Here is a 19,014-nt window from a genome sequence, read left to right on the forward strand (position 1 = left end):
TGGTCAGGTAGAGGGTGCTGCCTACATCCCCTGCTTTTGGGTCTCTACCCACTTATTCATTCACCCCAAATCAGCCTCAAAGTTAGTCATTTGGCAGAAATGGAAAGAAGTTGCTGGGTGGCTTGTGGGAAAGTGGTTTTTAAAAGGTGCACCCAGCTCCCTGGGTATATAGAAATGCCCCCTCCCCCCCAATTTCTTCTCTCCTCCACGCCAAAAGCTTGGAACACCATGGAGTAGGAGCCATTGCTAGCAACTGTAAAGTTTTCAAGGAAAGTTCTCTTTTAAAGCTGCATTATGAAGTAGATAATATGGGCATCAAAAGCATGGTGCAAGACAGCCCTCCAAATTGATCTGGAATTGCTATGGACTGTGATCAAATCCAGGAAATAAAGATAGGGGTAATAGATTTATGGTTGTCTACTAGAGCAGGCAGTTGCCATGTGATGGTTTGCGAGGAGCAATGCATGAAGGACCACCAGATGCTAGTCGTGGAAAGGGTGGTGCCCACATATGGAACTGAACAGAGAACTGGTTCAAAATAAACACACCGTTATTTTTTGTTATCCCTAGGTGGTGCCTGGAGGAACAGCGCCTCACCTATTTTCCACTGGTACCCCCTGATGAGTTTATAGATGGCCACCAGATCCATTCTGTCTTCTCTTGGGGAGGCTGAATAGATTCAGGCCCTTTAGTTTATCTTCATGGGGCCTGGTCTACTGCCCCCTGACCAGGAGAGTGGCCCTCCTCTGGACCCTCCCAAGGTTAGCCACATCCCTCTTGAAGTTTGGAGAACAAAACTAGACACAGTACTCCAAATGAAACCTGACCAGCACTGCATAGATGGGAAGTATCACCTCCCTGGACCCATTTGTCATGTATCTACAGATGCATCATAAGGAGCAGTTGGCATTACTGACTGCTTCCTCAGATTGGCAGCTCATGGCCACCCTGGAGTCAACAATGTCTCCAAGATCCCGTTCAGCCACTGTTGTTGAGAAGAGTGTTTCCCAGCCTATAGGTATGTTGCAGGTACTTCTCCCTAGATGCAGCACCTTGCACTTGAGAATAGAATGGAATTCAACACCGACATCTGCCTACCTCTGTAACCTGTCTCGATCTAGCTGGATTCTTTCCATCCCCTCCAGTATGCCCATTTGTCCCTACATCTTTGTGTTATCAGTGAATTTGGACAGCATGTTTTCCATGCCTACCTCTAAGTCACTGATAAAGATATTGAATAGCACAGACATGAGGACCAAGCCCTGGGCAACTCTAGGCCCTAGGGGTAACCATCTGCCAAACTGCTGCTTCAGGTCCCTCCCAGGGTGCCTCTCCACTAGGTACTTGACCCAGCAGAGAATAGAAATAACCAATTCCATCCTGGGCAGCCCTGATGTCCTTTCTGCCTGCTGACCTCCTCCTGGAGTTCCCTCACATACTCCTCCATGGCCCAAAGGTGGGCACACACGGGAGAGGCAAGGGAACTCCCATTCCCCACTCTTCCCCCAGGCCTCAGAGACCCCACCAGGCAGCCTGCACAGATGGGGGGAGGGCAACTCTAATGTCCCCATGGGCTGTATCTGGGTGAAGACCTCAGAAGAGCCCCAGGCAGGCAGTGTCACCAGAGCCAGGTCCCTGGCAACCCACCATGTCCTTACCATTATTGTAGAGCAAAATGACTTCTTCTCTGCCAAAGCTTCCAACCTAGCTCCTCCTGCTTGCCTGCCTAGAATGAGCACCAGCACAAATGCTGATGCATCCTTACAGAGGGTATGTACTCCTGCTGACAAACTGCCTGGAAACTACTCCTGTTGGTAGTCCTTGTTTGCTGGTTCCCTAGTCTCCTGGGAGTCTCCTTTTTATATCCTTCTGGGCCTGGGCTGACTCAGGCCCAGGCAGCTATCCCACAGGAATCAACTCACTCACTCCCAGTCTTAGACAGGAACTCTTTACCCTACAGGGAAAGACTGCCTTTCTCTAGCTCAGGGATTTATGTTCCTCAGCTGAGCCCCCTTTCAGCCACCTGACTGGTCTTTCTGTCTGTCTTTCTCCAGTGCCAGGTGCAAAATTGCCTTATCTGCCTTCTCCATGGCCCTTTACCCATGCAAACCCTCCTACTAACAAGCACATGGGTTCCCTGTTACAATCATTAATATTAATTCACTCACATTTACAGGGTACATGCAGCTGTTACACTTAAACCAATCTAATTAAGGTTAGGTTTATCTCAATGCCTATCTGGGCAGGAATTCAGAAGGTGAACTAAGTTAGATCAGGTATTGGTTAACTGATCTTGCATATGTTTGGAGTGCAGCCTTGGGGTCAGAGAAACCTAGCTTCTTGACACAGCCCTGAAGCTAAGTTATTCATACTCCCCAATCCTGGCTGAGCTATTTTTAGCCCTCCTGCCCAGCTCCCCACCCATGTGGGCTAGATAAAGTTAGATTTTGAAATTAGAACCATTCAGGTGAAAGAAGACACCTGGATATCCCTGGAAAATTGAGTCCTCTATTAAACAGCAAATGAGGTACAGCATGGGAAGCTGCACCCTCTCTCCATCTGTGTGCCTTTTCTGATTTCTTGGAGATACTAATCACCTTTAAAAATGAGAAGGTAATTTTTTTTGGTCCATTTTAATCCCTATTTGCTTCTGATAGTTTAAACAAAGATGCCAATTAGTACCAGTAGTAATGGTGTCAGGAGCACCTGTCTAGAAATCACCAAAACAAATACAAATACATTCCATTTAAACCAAGTATTTTTGGAAAATGAAATCATTTATTCAACCAAGGCTCTGAATCATTGAATGGTCAATGCACAATAAACAAATTCATAGTGGCAATAAATGGTAACTGTCCAGGAAAACTGTAGCCAAACCATGCTTTTTTTTTATTGTGATTCAATCTATTTGCTTTATACAGAACTTGCAAACTACATATCAATGTTTATAATTGTTACAAATAAATAATAAATGGATCCTTCATAATTATAAATACAGGATGCATTATGTATGTATGTATTGGTAAATTCAGTGGACACTGAATACAATGCAGCATGCTTCCTAAATAAATGCTTACAAAAGAAAAGCTTGAAAAAGCTTTACAAAATGACACCATTTGGATGGTAAGGAGTCACCCCTTCTATTATCTGCTTTTATGTAAACTTAATATCTCCTTTTGACAAAGATATTTTACCAAATGTCAGATACAATAATTTAACACATGTTATATTTACTGCTGAGCAATTAAAGCAATACAAAGGAAAGCACAAACAAATATTATCAAGTTGTTATATTCTTGCATCAAAGAGTTAATAGAAGTTTGTGCTTTACTTCAACTCGCTACAAGTTTTGCTTAATTTTCTTTACATAAAGTTGCCTCTAAAATACCACTATATTGATTAAAAAACAAACAGTTATAAAGCTGAGTACTTTCATTTGAAAAGCAAGAGATGTTTATAATGTATAGCTGAAATGAAAGTATCAGAAAATGCTAGGAGGAATAAAAACAGAGGACATATCTGAGAAATGAGAGATGAAAGATATAGATGAGTTCTGGTAACACTCGCTTTTTGCTAGTTGAATGTAATGGTGGTCATCTCCTCCACAGCATTTTAATCATGTACTATTATTTATGAACGAATACCACAATAGTGTTCTGTCAGGCAGTCATATTTTCCATTACTCCAGCCTCTCTCAGCCATTTTATGATCATCTGTGAAATCAACTGTGTCTGAGAGAAAGTTGTCTGCAGTAAATTTATTTATTGAAAAGTGGAGTCAAGCCTTTCTATAAGAGAAGAAGGATGAGAACATAAAAGGGATCAATACAGTGAAAAACTACGCTAGATAGTTGGATTTTTATTTTTTTTAATAAAAAAAAAATCAAGCTTTCTTTTGACTTGCAGCCCAGCAAAAAATAAAACCTACAGGTATTCAAGATGTTACTACTGAGTTGTTTGACAGTTGGCAGTAAGCAGCACCTTTTATTGTACATAAGTGCATACAGGACTTCTAAATATGGTCCAGAGGATATAGAATAGTTTTGGAGAGTGTACTGTAGCAGAATACAAACTGGCTTTTCATACTTGACCCCATTCATTCATTCATTCACATTCACTTGGGGACAAAACAAATTATAAAAAATAAACTGATGGGTTGGAGGGGAGGGAGAAAGATCCCAGTGTAATATTTTTCTTGCTACTGATTTTAAAATTTGTGAAACTAACAGCAAGCTGGATATTTTCAAGCAATCTTTTTTTTTTCTGACTGTTTAAAAAGGCTTAATCAAATAGTCATAACCTTAGAAAAAAACCCTTTTAAAGATGCCTTCACTATAATGTTATTTAGTTAATATCAGTTCTATATAATTTCTTGTCACCTTAATTGAATTTGATTTTCCTTGACTGAAGATAACGTAAAATCTCCTATGACGTCAATAAGGGCAGGATGTACCTCAATAAGTATACTTAAATATTACTGTAATTCTGTTGTTCATACTTGATAGTAACAGTTCATTGGCTACCATGGGACTTCATGGTTATTAAATCTTAGAGTAGAAATGTAGGACTGAAAGGTGCATCTACACATGCATATAATATGGGCTCAGCTTACTTAGGTGTAAAGTTCTCCAGGTTAAGCATTCCCAAGCAAGTGTTTATACATGCAGGGTCTAGGGAGAGGACTTGCCGCTTTTAGCACCAAACTTTCTGCTGCCTTGCAGTGAACCCCTGCTGCCCTGGGGGGAAGAGATCCAGACTCTGGCTGCAGCTGCCAGCAGCCAGGAGCCACCTTCAAAAGGCAGCCCCACTATGTTTTCTGGCCAGCCACTTCCCTGCCCAGGAGCAGCCCAGGGACAACACACAACAGCTTTCTCTTTGCCTGTTCTGCCTCCCTATGCTATGGCTGCTCCAGTCTCTGCCCCTTGCAGTGATGCCCAGTGCCCTGGGCTTCTGCTAGCCATTACATTGGCCCTGCTAATGCTGTGCTGGAGGCCCAGGGGGCAAGTGCCACCCAGATCTGTGCACAGAGCAGAGGCAAGATGCAGCTGTGGGCTGTGTTCTGCAGTCTGCTGCCACTACCCCAGGAGTGTTGTGACTCCATGTGCCTGCTGTGCGCTGACTGCACCACATCACCTGCCCACCCAGTGTCAGCAGGCACATGGCATCACACCACTCCTGAGGCAGCCTGCGGTGTGCTTCCACCCTGCACACAGATCTGGGGAGACATGCCTCCAGTCCACTGCTGGGTTGTGTGTAGCAGTGGAAGTCCCCCTGCACTCCTGGATGAGCCACCTAGGCTCCGAGCATCCCATGATCCATCCCAGCCTCTGGGCCTCATTTACCCCAGCCCCTCTACCCCACTCCCTCCCTCACTGTGGGGGCATCGATCTGTGCCCCCATGCCTCTTACCCATGACAGACTTACCAGCTGGGGGTAGACATATGCTCAGCCCCCCTGCCCCAAATAATACTTTCTCCTTCCACCTATGAGCACTGCTGTGCCAACTGGTTTTGCCCACATTCCTGTATCCAGCCAGACAGTGCCTCATGTATGCGGACTTTGGAGTGCCTACTCCATTCAAAATGGTGCTGCACCTCCATCTCACCCCACAGTGCCATGAGGTTGCCAGTCTTCTCCTTGGACCAGTTGGGGCCTCAGGTGGTGGGCACAAGCATGGGTATGGGCCTAGGTGAGAAGGACACCATCTAATTCCCATGCTAGCTCTATGGTCCCTACATGGCTGTTCCAGTGCTGCCAGGCCTGGGCAGCTGCCTGCAGCACACCGCACAGGGGCACGACACAGGATTGGCAGCTGCATGGCTGAGGCAATGCCTGCAGCACCTGCAGGCTCAGAGAACGCTGCTGGGGGTACTCGGTGGGCAGGTGGAGCTAGCCCTGCTGGCCAGAAGCTCTCTGCGGCTGGGCCTATGGGCTGACAGGTCTGGCTGGAGGATGCAGCACCCTGCACCACTCTGAAGCACCCTGCTGGGCTGGACAGTGTGGTTCTGGCAATCATGTGGCACTGTGGTGCCAAACAGCAGTGCTGGGGTGCAGGCAGGCTAGTACAACTAGTCTGGAGTGCCCTCAAGTTTCCTGCATGTGTGCCCCAGGGCTCAAAATGCTTGCAGGCTTTTAAAGCCTGAGGCAGGGGCTGCCATAGAGGCATCCCAGCCTTGGGGCAGGAGAGACTCCTAGCCTGGAGCCTGGGGCTAGCCTGAGGCCACCCCCCAAACTTGCTCCCAATTGCATCTACATGATCTTAGTGTGCAGTAACTAATCCTGCATAAATTTGTTACCTGCATTTGTCAGTAGCAAATTCATACATGATTAAGAGTTTTTACTGCACAGTAAGTGTATACACATGTAGAACCATGCACTTACTGCTCATTAAACTAGTAGGCTAATGTGCATTTAGGCATCTCGTGTAGATGCACCCTAACAGACCTAAATAAGTCAGTTAATCCATTTCCTTTCATTGAGGCAGAATCAAATACTCCCAAAATATCCCTGGCAGATGATTTTCTACCCTATTTTCTACCTGTTATTAAAAGCTTGCTATAAAAAAGATTCTATAGCCTCCTTAGATACCTGGTAAAATGATTATCCTTAAAGTTAGTAAATTGCATATTAAGCTGATTTCTTCTTCTTCTACCTTGAATGAATCAATTTTAGAACCAAGTGTGGGCTATCCTAAAGTACTCATTGTAGTCAACCAGCTAGATTTGGGGCTATTTAGAAAAAAAAGTATAATTATTCCATAAAAAGCCAAGGCTTTAAAAACAATTAATAATATATCCTTTATGTGAGCAGGTAGAAACGTGATCCAAAAATAAGTATAGAAAACCATTATGTAAGAGTGATATTGTAGTCATGTTGATCCAGAAATTATGCAAGAGACAAGGATGATGAATGCCTGACAAAGATGCCTTCCATTAGAAAGCTTGTCTAACTTTATTCCAGCCGTATAGTTGGCCCAATGGAAAAATATAAGCTAATAAATCTTTACCTGTAGAAAGCTATTGACATTTTCCTGAATATTTTGTTTAGCAGAGTTAAAGTGTCCTAAATGTCATTCAAAACTTAATTGATTAAAATCACTTTAATTCTTAATAGGTGCATCCATACAGGAGTTTAATGTAGTATAACTCATCTACTTAAAAAATTCGTTTGGAATAATTTTACAAGTTGTCCCTACATAGAGCTCTTATCACTATTGGTATTTTATTTTCATAAAAATATCGTAGACATTTATTTTTAATTTTTCCAGATGTTATTTCAGAGTTTGCCATTGTAAGTCCACAGGTTGGGTTTTTTTTTTTTATATAATGTGAATCGTTCATCGTTTTATGAACTTTTTTCCATTAAAGAATTTATTGTTTTGGGGGGGAAAAAGCTTAAAAAAGAATAAAATTATTTGGTGATTTTAACAATTTCTGCCATATCCAGTTAAGCAATACCTTGTGGTTTTTTTTTCTTTCACTGTATGCTTATGTGCATGTGTAAGGCTACAAATGTTTAAATAATCCTTAAAGTAGATTTTAAAAATCAATTTACCCCTTCATGACTCTAATTGTTGATGAGGAAAAGGTAGAGGAAAAAGTAACACAGCTATCCAACAGGCTGTGAGGTTAAATGAGATAATGTTTTTCAAGTTCATTGATAAATTACTTCTAACTAATTGCAAACTCATAATGCTTTTAAAATGGATTCTCTCTGTGATTTTTTGTTTGTTTGTTTTTCTGTTTTTGGACAACACTTTGTAGGATTTGTAGTGGGAGCCACCGGGCCCGATTATGTAAGAGACTTCCAGAAGGGAGATGATCCCTTTAAGAGGTGCAAGTTAGGCCGTACTTCCCTAGCTAAATAAGTCTCAAACTGGCTGAGCCAAGACAGTCACCTTAAGGACATCAGAGAAAAAGGAAATTCAGGACAGAGCAGGAGCCCTGTCCCAGAAGGATAGCAAGGGGCTGGACAACAAACCCAGGGGATAGACACAATCAGCTACTGAGTACTATGGACTAGTAACTGGAGGGGGGGAGGGGCAGGGAGTCTGCCTGTGGACTGCTAAGTGGAGTCAAGGAAAACTGGCTGTGGGCTCTGAGGCCTGCCAACTTTTCTTGATAGTTTACTTATTGGAAAGGGAGGTGGTGGAATCCACTGAAGTAGGCTGAGAGGGGAAGCTGTAAGAAAAGATAAGGCCTGGTGGGTTCCCAGGTCCCAAATCCCATTTTGGGCTTGTTGGAATCTAGGAAAGGCTGAGCCCAGCTAGGGGCAAAAAGCCCTGGCAGATTGAGCTTGATTACTGATTGGGCATGATGACTGCCTTCCCACCAGTATTATACTTCATAATACCAAAGTCATGGTGGGTCAGCCACCCATTTACTGGGAATGAGAAGGGTGAGGTGGGCAAGTTACAGTGACCCTTATAGGCTATCCACAAATTGAGGGGGTCCTTCAAAAGGCCATTGCAGACTATATTCCATTCATGATGACAAGGTAAAAGTGCACATTATAGAGTAACTGGATATGAGATGTGTAAGCTTTTGTGAGCCACAGTTCACTTCATGAGATGCTAGGAAACATGCAAAGGTTGTGTGTTTATATTTAAACCATATATATTTATGATCTATTATTTGCATTATGATAATGCTTTCAACCTCAAACAATATTGGCAATATTGTACCAAGCACTCTACAAATACAAAATAAGAAGCAGTCCTTTGCCCCATGGAGCAAAAGAAGAAAGAAAGTATTATTATCTATATTTCCTGGAGAGGGAACTGAAGCACAGAAGGATTAAATGATTGGCCTAGGAACATATAGAAAACTTGCAGAAACTTGATTGCAAACTTGAACCTGTATCTCTTGAGTCAAAATTCAATGACTAAACAACAAAACCATCCATCAGCTGCCTAGTTCTGCTTTGGAGATTTTTATTTAAGGATATTTTTCCGCTATTTTTGTTTTTCATTTTGACTTTTTCTGTGTTTATTTGCTTTCTTTATTTTGATTTATTTTGGGGTGGAGGGAGGGAAGGGAGTGTGGGCATGGGATTTTGGAGGTGGTAGTTTTTGTTTGTTTTTTTGTTTTGTTCTTTTTTGCTTGTTTGTATTTTATTTTGCTTTCCTCAGATCCATGGCAAGTTATAACTTCCCAGTTGTACATCATTGCTATCAGTTTCTCTTGATGATTTGTTTTTATTAACCACCCACATAGGATCTGGGACTTTGAACATCCATAGAAAGTGGTTCAAAGGATTGCATATAAAAGAGAGTCACATATTAATGTGACAGACAAGACAAGGAAAGGAAGGTTCACGAGTTAGAGAGATTGCTGCAGAGATATGAGAATGCAGATGGCAAATCTTTGGAGAGGAAGTGGGTAGTATTACCCTTAAATTAAATATCTCAGTTTCTTTTCTTTCTGGACAAACACTTTCTCTCAATATGGACACACAATGACTGCTTTACCTATGATTTAAGTCACAAGTATATAGACATAGGGGGCTATTGTTACATGTTGAATATGTGTTAAGGGCCCTTAAACCAGGAGTGTCCACACATTAGGGCAGGGAAACACATGCTAAGGGCATTCTGAGTGGCTTGAGACAATCCTTTTCCTTCAAGGATTCTCTCTAACTGGTTTTAGGGAGCTTGTGTTTCAATCATGTCTGGTCCAGAGACCCAAACATGTGATCCTCCAGTGTCCCAGGAGGCTCCACTCACAGCCATTCTACTCCCCTGCAACCCACAGTAACAGTTGAGCACCCCCTGCCCCATTCTGAGCTCTTCATGGCCCCCCAGTACTCCCAGGGCTCTTCCTTTGCCGCTCAGGAATCCCACTCTAACCCCACCCCAAGGACCTCCGCCCCGCCACCCCTCATAACCCCTGGTTTATCTACACTGTTGATGCTGTCCTAGGGGACTAGACAGGGAAGGGTAACATGCCTACCTGGCCACATCTTCTGTTGCCACCAGGCAGCTATTGCTTTCTGGGATAAGCCCAGACCAAAATATGGCAGTGGTGCCATGGGTGGGCTGGGGTGAACTGTGAGGGTCAGGGGATAGATGGAGACCCCCAAGGGGCAGGAAGGAAGTCCTGGTGGGGGGGGGGGGCTGGGAGGACAGTGGCCAGATAAATTTAGGCCAGTGGAGGGTGGTGGGCTAGATTCAGGAGTGCCCACATCTGGGCTACCTACCTTGCCCCCAAGAATAGGTAGGAACAGGACAGGAATAGAGCCAACTTGGCTCCTAACCCCACCTCTGCTTGCTAGGCCAATGAGGACAGGTCAGAGCAGTGCACATACCAGGGAGTATTAACCCTTAAAATGTGACTGGTCAAAGTATGTGCTAATTTTAACTCCAGTTAAAAATAGCACACATTCATGTAATGTACGACAAGCCCCCAAAACTAGTTTTGGATGTCTTAAATCTCCTGAACATTTCAAAAGTAATGTTTTTGTTTTTTTTTTTCACAGTGCCACCACATCAAGTAAGATTCAACTGTATCAAAGCTGACCTTACCATCGGACTGAGAAACCATAGCCCTCCTAATATGCAGGTGTTGTCACATTTATGCAGGAACCTTGAAGGAAGTCTGAGACATTTATCATACTTCATGAGGTCTCATTCTAATTGCACCTTTTGCCCAACATTTTTCCCAATTTATTTATTTTTAAGTTTTGGGGTGAAAATTCAAGCCAATGAATGTTGACATATTGAGTAGATCTTTTAGCTCAGAAAAATATCTTCCCTGCGTTTCCAGATGGATGACAGTGAGGAAAGTAGTTCTATGTTTCCTCCCCATTTCTTAAGCATTAGGGTCTTCAAATGCCTAATGGATAGACTTTGCCTAGTGTACAGGAATAACACAGAAGGTCTTAAACTCCCCTTTGACAGGTTATAGCCTAAATACAATGGATTTCTTCTTTCTTGTTGTATTTATTCATTTCACCCACTTAATATTCAATGTAAGGTGAAGAGTAAGTGCAACTTGTGCAGCAGGGGCCAAAACGAAGGGCAGCTTGCCCTTCCCAGGTAATGCCAATCTCAGTCATACTGTATTTGGTTTTTCTTGGTTTCACCTGGCCACACATGTCTATCTTCCTGTCAATGTGCCACCTTAAAGGGGAGACTGGAGAATATTCTGAGTAATGGTTTTTCCATGGCTTGACAGCTGAAACACTGTCCTAGGAAATATAAAATACAGCCCCAAAGCCTTGTTATGGAAGAAGATCTTGGAATCTGAGTCTCTCACTCCCTAAAGTGACCTATCCAATGTGATATTAGGTTAAAAGGTGGAAGAGTCCTCAGTCATTATTTTTGTTTTTTCTCCAACTAAAGCTTTGTTTTACAGAGTATTCTGCATGTACCTGGATATTTCTTTTTCCATTCTGGACTCTGTATAACCATAGTGCATCCACTTGAACATAAAAGAGAAGTCTAGGTGCAAACAGAATCTAGACTCTGTGTAAGTGCCAAAAATTGCATTTAAACAGTTACACTTAATAGATGAAATAATATTTTCCTGTTAGAATTTATTACTGGATAAGTTTGACTTTCTATAAATTTGGCTGTTTAGAGGTCCCTCCTTATTATCACCTAGCCAAAGTACCTGGGCTTTGCACAGGTTGCAGTATTCAAATTTTAATGTTTTATAAATAGATTATTTTCATTCTATCTTATTTCCCTCTAGTAATAAGCTGTGGGCATGTGGCAGACCACGCTTTTGCCACTCATAGTTTCTAGGGTTGGAAGGGACCTGAGTAGATCATCTAGTCCGACCCCCTGCCATGGCAGGAAAGAGTACTGGGGTCAAACGACCCCAGCAAGGTGTTCATCTAACTTCCTCTTAACCCCCCCCCCCCCCCCGGTAGAAGCCTGCACCACTTCTCTTCGAAGTTGGTTCCAGATCCTAGCCACCCTGACTGTGAAGTAGCGCCTCCTGATATCTAGCTTAAAGCTACCCTCTGCCAGCTTGTGACCGTTATTCCTGGTCCCTTCTGGCAGTGCTCGGGGGAACAGGGGCTCCCCCAGTGCCTGCTGATTCCCCCCACTGACTAATTTATAACAAGCCACTAGATTCCCCCCTCAGCCTTCTCTTTTGGAGGCTGAACAAGTTCAGGTCCCATAGCCTCTCCTCATAGGGCCTGCCCTGTTGTCCCCTGATCATTCGAGTGGCCCTCCTCTGGACCCTCTCCATGCTGTCCACATCCTTTTTGATGTATGGCACCCAGAACTGGATGCAGTACTCCAACTGCGGCCTGACCAGTGCTGCATAGAGGGGGAGGATCACCTCTTTGGACCTGCTCGAGATACATCTGTGGATGCATGACAAGGTAGGGTTGGCCTTCCTGACTGCATCCCCACCCTGCTGGCCCATGTTCATCTTGGAGTCAATGATGACTCCAAGATCCTTTTCCGCCTCTGTGCTGACAAGAGGGGAGTTCCCCAACCTGTAGGTATGGTGCCAGTTTTTCCTCCCCAGGTGCATCACTTTGCACTTGTGGGTGTTGAATCCCATCCTATTCTCATCTGCCCACCCTTGTAACTTGTCTAGGTCTGATTGTAGCCTGTTGCTTCCTTCTAGTGTGCCCACATACCCCCACATCTTAGTGTCATCAGCAAATTTGAACAGGGTGCTTTTTACCCCCTCATCCAAGTCACTGATGAAGATGTTGAACAGTTTGGGCTTGAGGACTGAGCCCTGGGGAACCCCAATGCCCACGTCCTTCCAGGTTGAGAAGGACCCATCCACCACCACTCTGGGTGTGGCCCTCTAGCCAGTTGGCGACCCATTTGTCTGTGTGGGTGTCTACACCACAGTCCCCCAGTTTCTTAATGAGAACGGGGTGAGAGACAGTGTTGAAAGCCTTCCGGAAGTCCAGAAAGACTATGTCCACTGCTACCCCTGCATCTAATGATTTGGTGATCTGATCATAAAAGGCCACCAGGTTTGTCTGACAGGACCTGCCTCTGATGAACCCATGTTGGTTGCCCCTAAGCATAATCTCCACTGCTGGCCCCTCGTGGATGTATGACAGAATAATTTTCTCAAACAGCTTGCCTAGGATTGTGGTAAGACTAATTGGCCTATAGTTTCCCAGGTCCTCCTCCTTCCCCTTTTTGAAGATGGGAACCATGTTGGCCCTCTTCCAGTCCTCCGGCACCACACCAGAGCACCACGAGTGCTCGTAAAGCTGTGCCAGGGGTCCTGCAATGACCTCGGCCAATTCCTTTAGAACTCTAGGGTGGAGATTGTCCAGACCAACTGACTTGAATATGTTCAGTCCCTCCAGAAGCTCTCTAACTAGTTCCTCACTTACCCTTGGCCCAGGTGTGCCTCCCCTGGGGTCCGAGGGGGGCCCAGCAAGGAGGTGGTTGTTCTGGTCCCTACTTAGGAAGACAGAGGCAAAGAAATCGTTAAACATGTTAGCTTTGTCATCTGGTGTGACGACCAAATTTCCCAACGCACCCTATAGGAGTCCCACATTAACTGGAACCTTCTTTTTATCCCCTATGTATTTAAAGAAGGACTTCTTATTGTCCTTAATCTGGGAAGCTACTCCTAATTCCATCTCTGCCTTGGCCTTCCTGACTGCCCCCCTACATCCCTGAGCGACTACAGTATAGTCCTCCCTGGTGATGTCCCCGTCTTTCCACTGGGTGTACACCTCTCTTCTAGCAAGGAGACATTCCCAGATGCTTTTGGTGAGCCAAGGAGGCTTGTGTGCCCTCCTGCTCCCTTTGATCCTTATTGGGATTACCTTCCTTTGGGCTTGGAGGATCATCTCCTTAAGGAGCGACCACTCTCCTTGGACACCTGCCTCCCCTCCCCCCTGGGACCTCAGTGCTTCCTCAACTATCCTCCTTAGCTCATTGAAGTCCGCCCTCCTGAAATCTAGGGCTGCTGCCTTACTGCAGGCCTTTGCCACCTTGTGCTGGATGGTGAATTCCAGCAGGCGATGATCACTGTCGCCCAGGTGGTCGAGCACCTGCAGCCCCCTCACCAGGTCATCTCCTGTGGCCAGCACTAGGTCCAACAAGCCATCTCCCCTGGCAGGGCTGTGCACCTCCTGGGTTAGATCGAGGTCCTGCACTCTATCTAAGAACCTGTGTGAGCGGTCAGACCTGGCTGACTGCTTTACCCAGCAGATGTCCGGGAAGTTCAGGTCCCCCATGACTACCACATCCTTAGCCTTCACTACCTCTGTGAGCTGACCCAAGAATTCCTGGTCAAGCTCTTCCCCCTGGTTGGGAGGTCTGTAGTAGACCCCCACCATTAAGTTTCTTTTCCCTCAACTGCCTTGTACTCTAACCCAAAGCACTTCAGAGTGCCCTTCCTCTGACTCTTTGCTAATTGACGAAGATGTGTATTCCTCCTTAATATAGAGTGCCACGCCCCAACCTTTCCTTCCTATCCTGTCCCTCGTGTACAGCCTATAGCCCTTGACATTCACCGCCCAGTCATGCGTTGAGTCCCACCACATTTCAGTGATCCCCACTATGTCCCGGCTGGTGTCAGCTAGCAGGAGGTTGAGTTCCTCCTGCTTGTTTCCCATATTATGAGCATTTGTGTAGAGGCATTTGAGGCCTTCTGTGGATGTGTGTACTGACCCCCTTGTCCCAGCGTTGCCCTGGCCCGTCAGGACTGTCGCTTACCTGTTTATTTTTTTCACTCGTTGGTCTAGGCTGGGCTGTAGTTGTGGGTGTTGCTTGGTCTGGCAGTCCGATGTTTCCTCCACCCTCACCTTCCCCTTCCACCGATGAGCCTAGTTTAAAGCCTGCCAGAGGAGGTCCGCCAATCTAGAAGAGAACACACGCTTACCTTTAGGGGAAAGGTGGAGCCCATCCCATTCCAGCATGTCTCTCGTCATGACGTGTCGGTCATGGTTGAGGAAGCCAAAGCCCACCTCGAAGCACCATTCCTGTAGCCTCCAGGTGGTCTCCGTGATGCACGTTTCATGCCATCTGCCACGTCCACTCGCTGGCAGGATAGAAGAGAAAACCACCTGTATGCTCATCTCCTTCAGCACGCACCCCAGAGTGTGGTAGTCCTCCGTTAGGTGATCAGGGCTTCTCCTGGCCACATCATTAGTGCCCACATGGACTAGGACTATGGGGTAGTAATCAGTGGGCTGGATTACGGTTTGGAGCATTCACGTCTTGAATCCTTGCTCCAGGTAGGCAGTAGACCTCGCGTACTCAGTTGTGTACATGTAGTACTGAATGGTTCCAAAAAAATCTTTCCTTTGTTGATGAGGTTTATTAATGCCTTCACTTTTTGTCAGAATACTCTTGCCAGCAAATCGTGCTGATCTCGTGGTTTTTAGCCTGGCATCAGTTCATTAGCCACTTCTGCCCAAGCCGAGTTGCAGGTGAAGGTAATGAAGAGATCAGGGTGGCCATAGTTTTGCACATATCATGGCATCCTGAATACACTCATCCATGTAGTGAGGCCCACCTGTGAAACTGGAAGGCAAGATGACCAACTGGCCAACATTTGCAGCATCTACATTGTCAGCGCATCTGTGGAGTACCTCCTCTATCCTCGTGTTTCCCTCCTGCCATGACTTGAATCTTAAAGAAATAAAAATAGAGAGGAAGTGATTGTTACCTGAGGAAGTACCTGCAGGAAGCACCACATTGGAATAACTTGGATTTTATTCAGTAGTTTGCAAGTTTAACAGGAAATTCTCCTTTAAGAGGGTGGGGGTGAATCAGAGTCCGAAGTGACCAGCTGGGTCACTCTCTGCTCTCAGCAGAGGACCTCCAGCCCCTTACTTGGAACAGTAAGTGTGGTAGTGTGCCTACTTGCTTGTTGGCACTGAAGAATCAAGGTCCACAGGGTCTCTTCTTCAACCTCTGCCCAGCAAAGGGAGTCTCTGGGCTTTTCTTTCTTTCCTGAGTCCTAGCTCACTCTTTCCCCACCCCCCCCATAATTGAAAGAAAGTAAAAAGAGGAAAAAAAAGGAAGGTCAATTAGCAGCTTGTTACACACACACACACCGCTTATCTTCTTTTGTAGGGCAGCTTCAGCATGCAGGCTCCATGGCTCTCCCATGGTCAGGGCTTTCTTGCTCAGCCCTCCGTATCCCTTTTCCCTCGGGGTCCTGGAGTCACCTGGACTCTTCAGGGGTCTGGGTGGGGGTAATCCCTCCCCCTGCCCGTCTGACTCAACATCATCCCCCATCCTGAATGCCAGCTGCAGCTCCAGCCTGCGGCAGGGCCCCACTTCTCCCTGCACTCACCACCACTCCAGTGGAGTCAAGGTAAGATAAGGCGAAGCCTGGGTTCTGTGATCCCTCTGATCCTGTGCCGGGGTCTCTCTTCCCAGATCTTTCTCTCTGGGGGGATCTCTCTCACAACTCCTCTTCTCTCTCTTACTCTTTGGGGTGCCCAAAGGCACTTTTCCTCTTCTTCCTCTCCTTTTTTTCCTCTGGGGTTTAGCCACCATTGGCTCCTTAGGGCCAGAGGCCTGCCCTCCTCATGGTGTAATTATTTCCAGCTGCCCCTCTTTTCCTTAACAACAGGGTCTCAGTGAGAACCCTGTTACATACATTATTGTTCATGGCATCCCTGAGGTGAACATAGTTTTCAACTCTGAGTTTCTTTTGGTCCATTCAAATGAATCTCAACCTTTGTGCTTCAATTTTGGCAAACATGTCCACAGCAAATTGGTGGAAGAGATCTTTGCATCATAAGATGCAATTGAAACTTCTAGCTTGCAGCATCATCCTGTAGGTATAAAAGTCCATGGTAGAAATTTTCTCTTGAGTTGGCAACCCCATTGCTGGGTTTGTTTGTCGCAGTTCAAAATGGTAGCCATCATCACCCTGCCAGAAAATGAATGGATACTGAAGCGCATCATATGATCGGGGCAGCTCAGCAATTCTCTGGAGGGAGTTGTTCCTGAATTGAAACACAAGTTATCAATTGCCATGTTGTTCACCAGCCAGAACAACAACCACTTCTAATGTTGTGGGTGCATTGAAGTGCTGCTCATGCTCACCAGCTGGAGTTGCGTGCATGAATGACAACATTGTACTCTGAAATCATGTTCTCCATAGCACGCTTGAAACTGTGAACATAGTCATTCTCCTTGTGGAGCATGTCTTGCAACTCCAATACCACCTGCAGGTTGGTTTGAATTAGATTGTTACAACACTATTCAGCCTGCTTTGTATTGTCACCAATTAAGTAGATCTGCAGGAATTTGGGCTCTTCATTTGGGAGTGGCATCAGACTGCCAATATGATGATAAACCTGGCCCTGCACTTCAAATGTGGGTATGTAGCCAAATTCTCTGATAACTTTTGTGGTGCAAAAAGATGCTATTTGGAAGCATGAGTTGTATTTTCTAATGTTGCTTTGGAAATATCGTATATCTGGAGTGTTGCCTGTCAACAACGTACGAAGGGGCTCAGGAGGATCATTCATTTGGGGTTGTTGAACCTTGCCACTGTTGCAGCATATCCCTGGAGATTCTTCTTTCCATCTCATTGCAAGGCAGTGGCTTCAAGAAGTCACCACTGAGCCAATTGCAACTAATGGATCAGAACCGTAATCCAAGGCTGGATGGTAGAAGAGTGCAAAGTTTTCTTTTTCCCCTCCAGGGCCATTTCCTGGCTGCAGCCATTGCTGCTCTGTTTGTTTGTCATCTTGCAACTTGCTGCTCTGGCTGCAGTTTTTGCAAGTTTATTTTTGGCAAGTTCACTTCTTGTAGATTACCTTACAGTGAATGCCTCTCACAACCCCTTAATCAGTCCCTGAGAAGGCCCAGTACTGCTTTCTCCCTGGACATTCCTTAAGTTCTCACTCCACCTGCAGGTGGTCTCAGGTCCTGTTAACCAGTCCCAACCACAGCCCTTAGGGGAATACTCCTAATGCAGAGTCTTCTCTAGCTGTACCAGTTGACTTTGGCCAGGAGCTTTGCTAAAGAATGCTTTGCACATGCAAACTTATTCTGCTTCCTGGGGCTGACCTGTCACAGGGGGTTATGCAGTATAGATACAAAAAAAAAAAAAGCATTTTTTTTTTTGAGCCAAATAAAAAAATAGCACCTAGGTGCATGCCTCCAGGGTTCCTTTAGTATTCGTGTAGAGTTTCAGGTCTCTAGGTATCATGGTATTGGAGCTATGGTGCTCACACACGCCCTTTTATTAATATAGATATATAAAACCCACATTTTGTCGGACTAGATCACAACTCACAAGACAATTCTCCCCACTGTTTGGAAGGGGATGCCAGGTACTTAGACCTCCTAACACTGGATCATTCTTTCAAGACAGCCTAGATTTGAGGTGATGAGATGTCTCAGATATAGGTACAAGCCAAAATTGTCTTCTAAAAGAAAAACAATCAGATTAGCAGGCACGTTGTAAGAGAAGAAAATGCATATATACTAAATGATGTGTTTGTATTTTATATTAATAATGCTGTTTACTGAAAGAAGGAGGGGAATTAAGCTTTGAGTTTTATGCACCAAGAGGAAGCTGAAGAGAAGGTATCATCTTTCTGAGGAAAGACTGCAATACTGTTTGCAGTGTGTGTATGTGGGATGCACAGAGATTGCTGCTTCAATTTACCTGTGCATCAGAAGAGCAACTGTGTGTTTCATTCCCCAGTAAATCATTCTCATTCACTGTGCATGGTACCTTTTAACAGCTTTCTACTATCAAATATCATAGTGGTAAATAAATACAAAAGGTGAGAAAAAAATAGTCCCTTAAGGCTAAACTATTCTGATCCCAATGCCAACTGAACTATAGAGAGAGACACTTTTCACTTGGCAGCACAGATGATGAACATGATTATATAACCAGTTCTGAAAACGGTCACTTTGCTGTTACTAGGTGGCTTATTTCAGAGGGTTTTTTGATGCCTCTAGTTTTACTGGTGACAACTCAGTGCATGAGATGCATAAACGATATCCTTACAGGCCTGCTGCCTGGGACAGCTCTTCAGAAACAAATAGCAAGTAGGAAGTTCCTTTTTTCAATAATGCAGGTATACACAC

The 19,014-nt window shown here is 45.0% G+C and overlaps 1 pseudogene; it reads left to right on the forward strand.

The window, feature by feature from the left end:
* LOC149870179 (negative elongation factor A-like) overlaps window positions 1-16,699 on the forward strand; it is a 55,316-nt pseudogene extending 38,617 nt beyond the window's left edge.
* Window positions 16,700-19,014: the final 2,315 nt, after the last annotated feature.

This window comes from Crocodylus siamensis, chromosome 2, assembly GCF_052110815.1.
Source record: "Crocodylus siamensis isolate JL-2025a chromosome 2, ASM5211081v1, whole genome shotgun sequence".
Lineage (NCBI taxonomy): Eukaryota > Metazoa > Chordata > Crocodylia > Crocodylidae > Crocodylus > Crocodylus siamensis.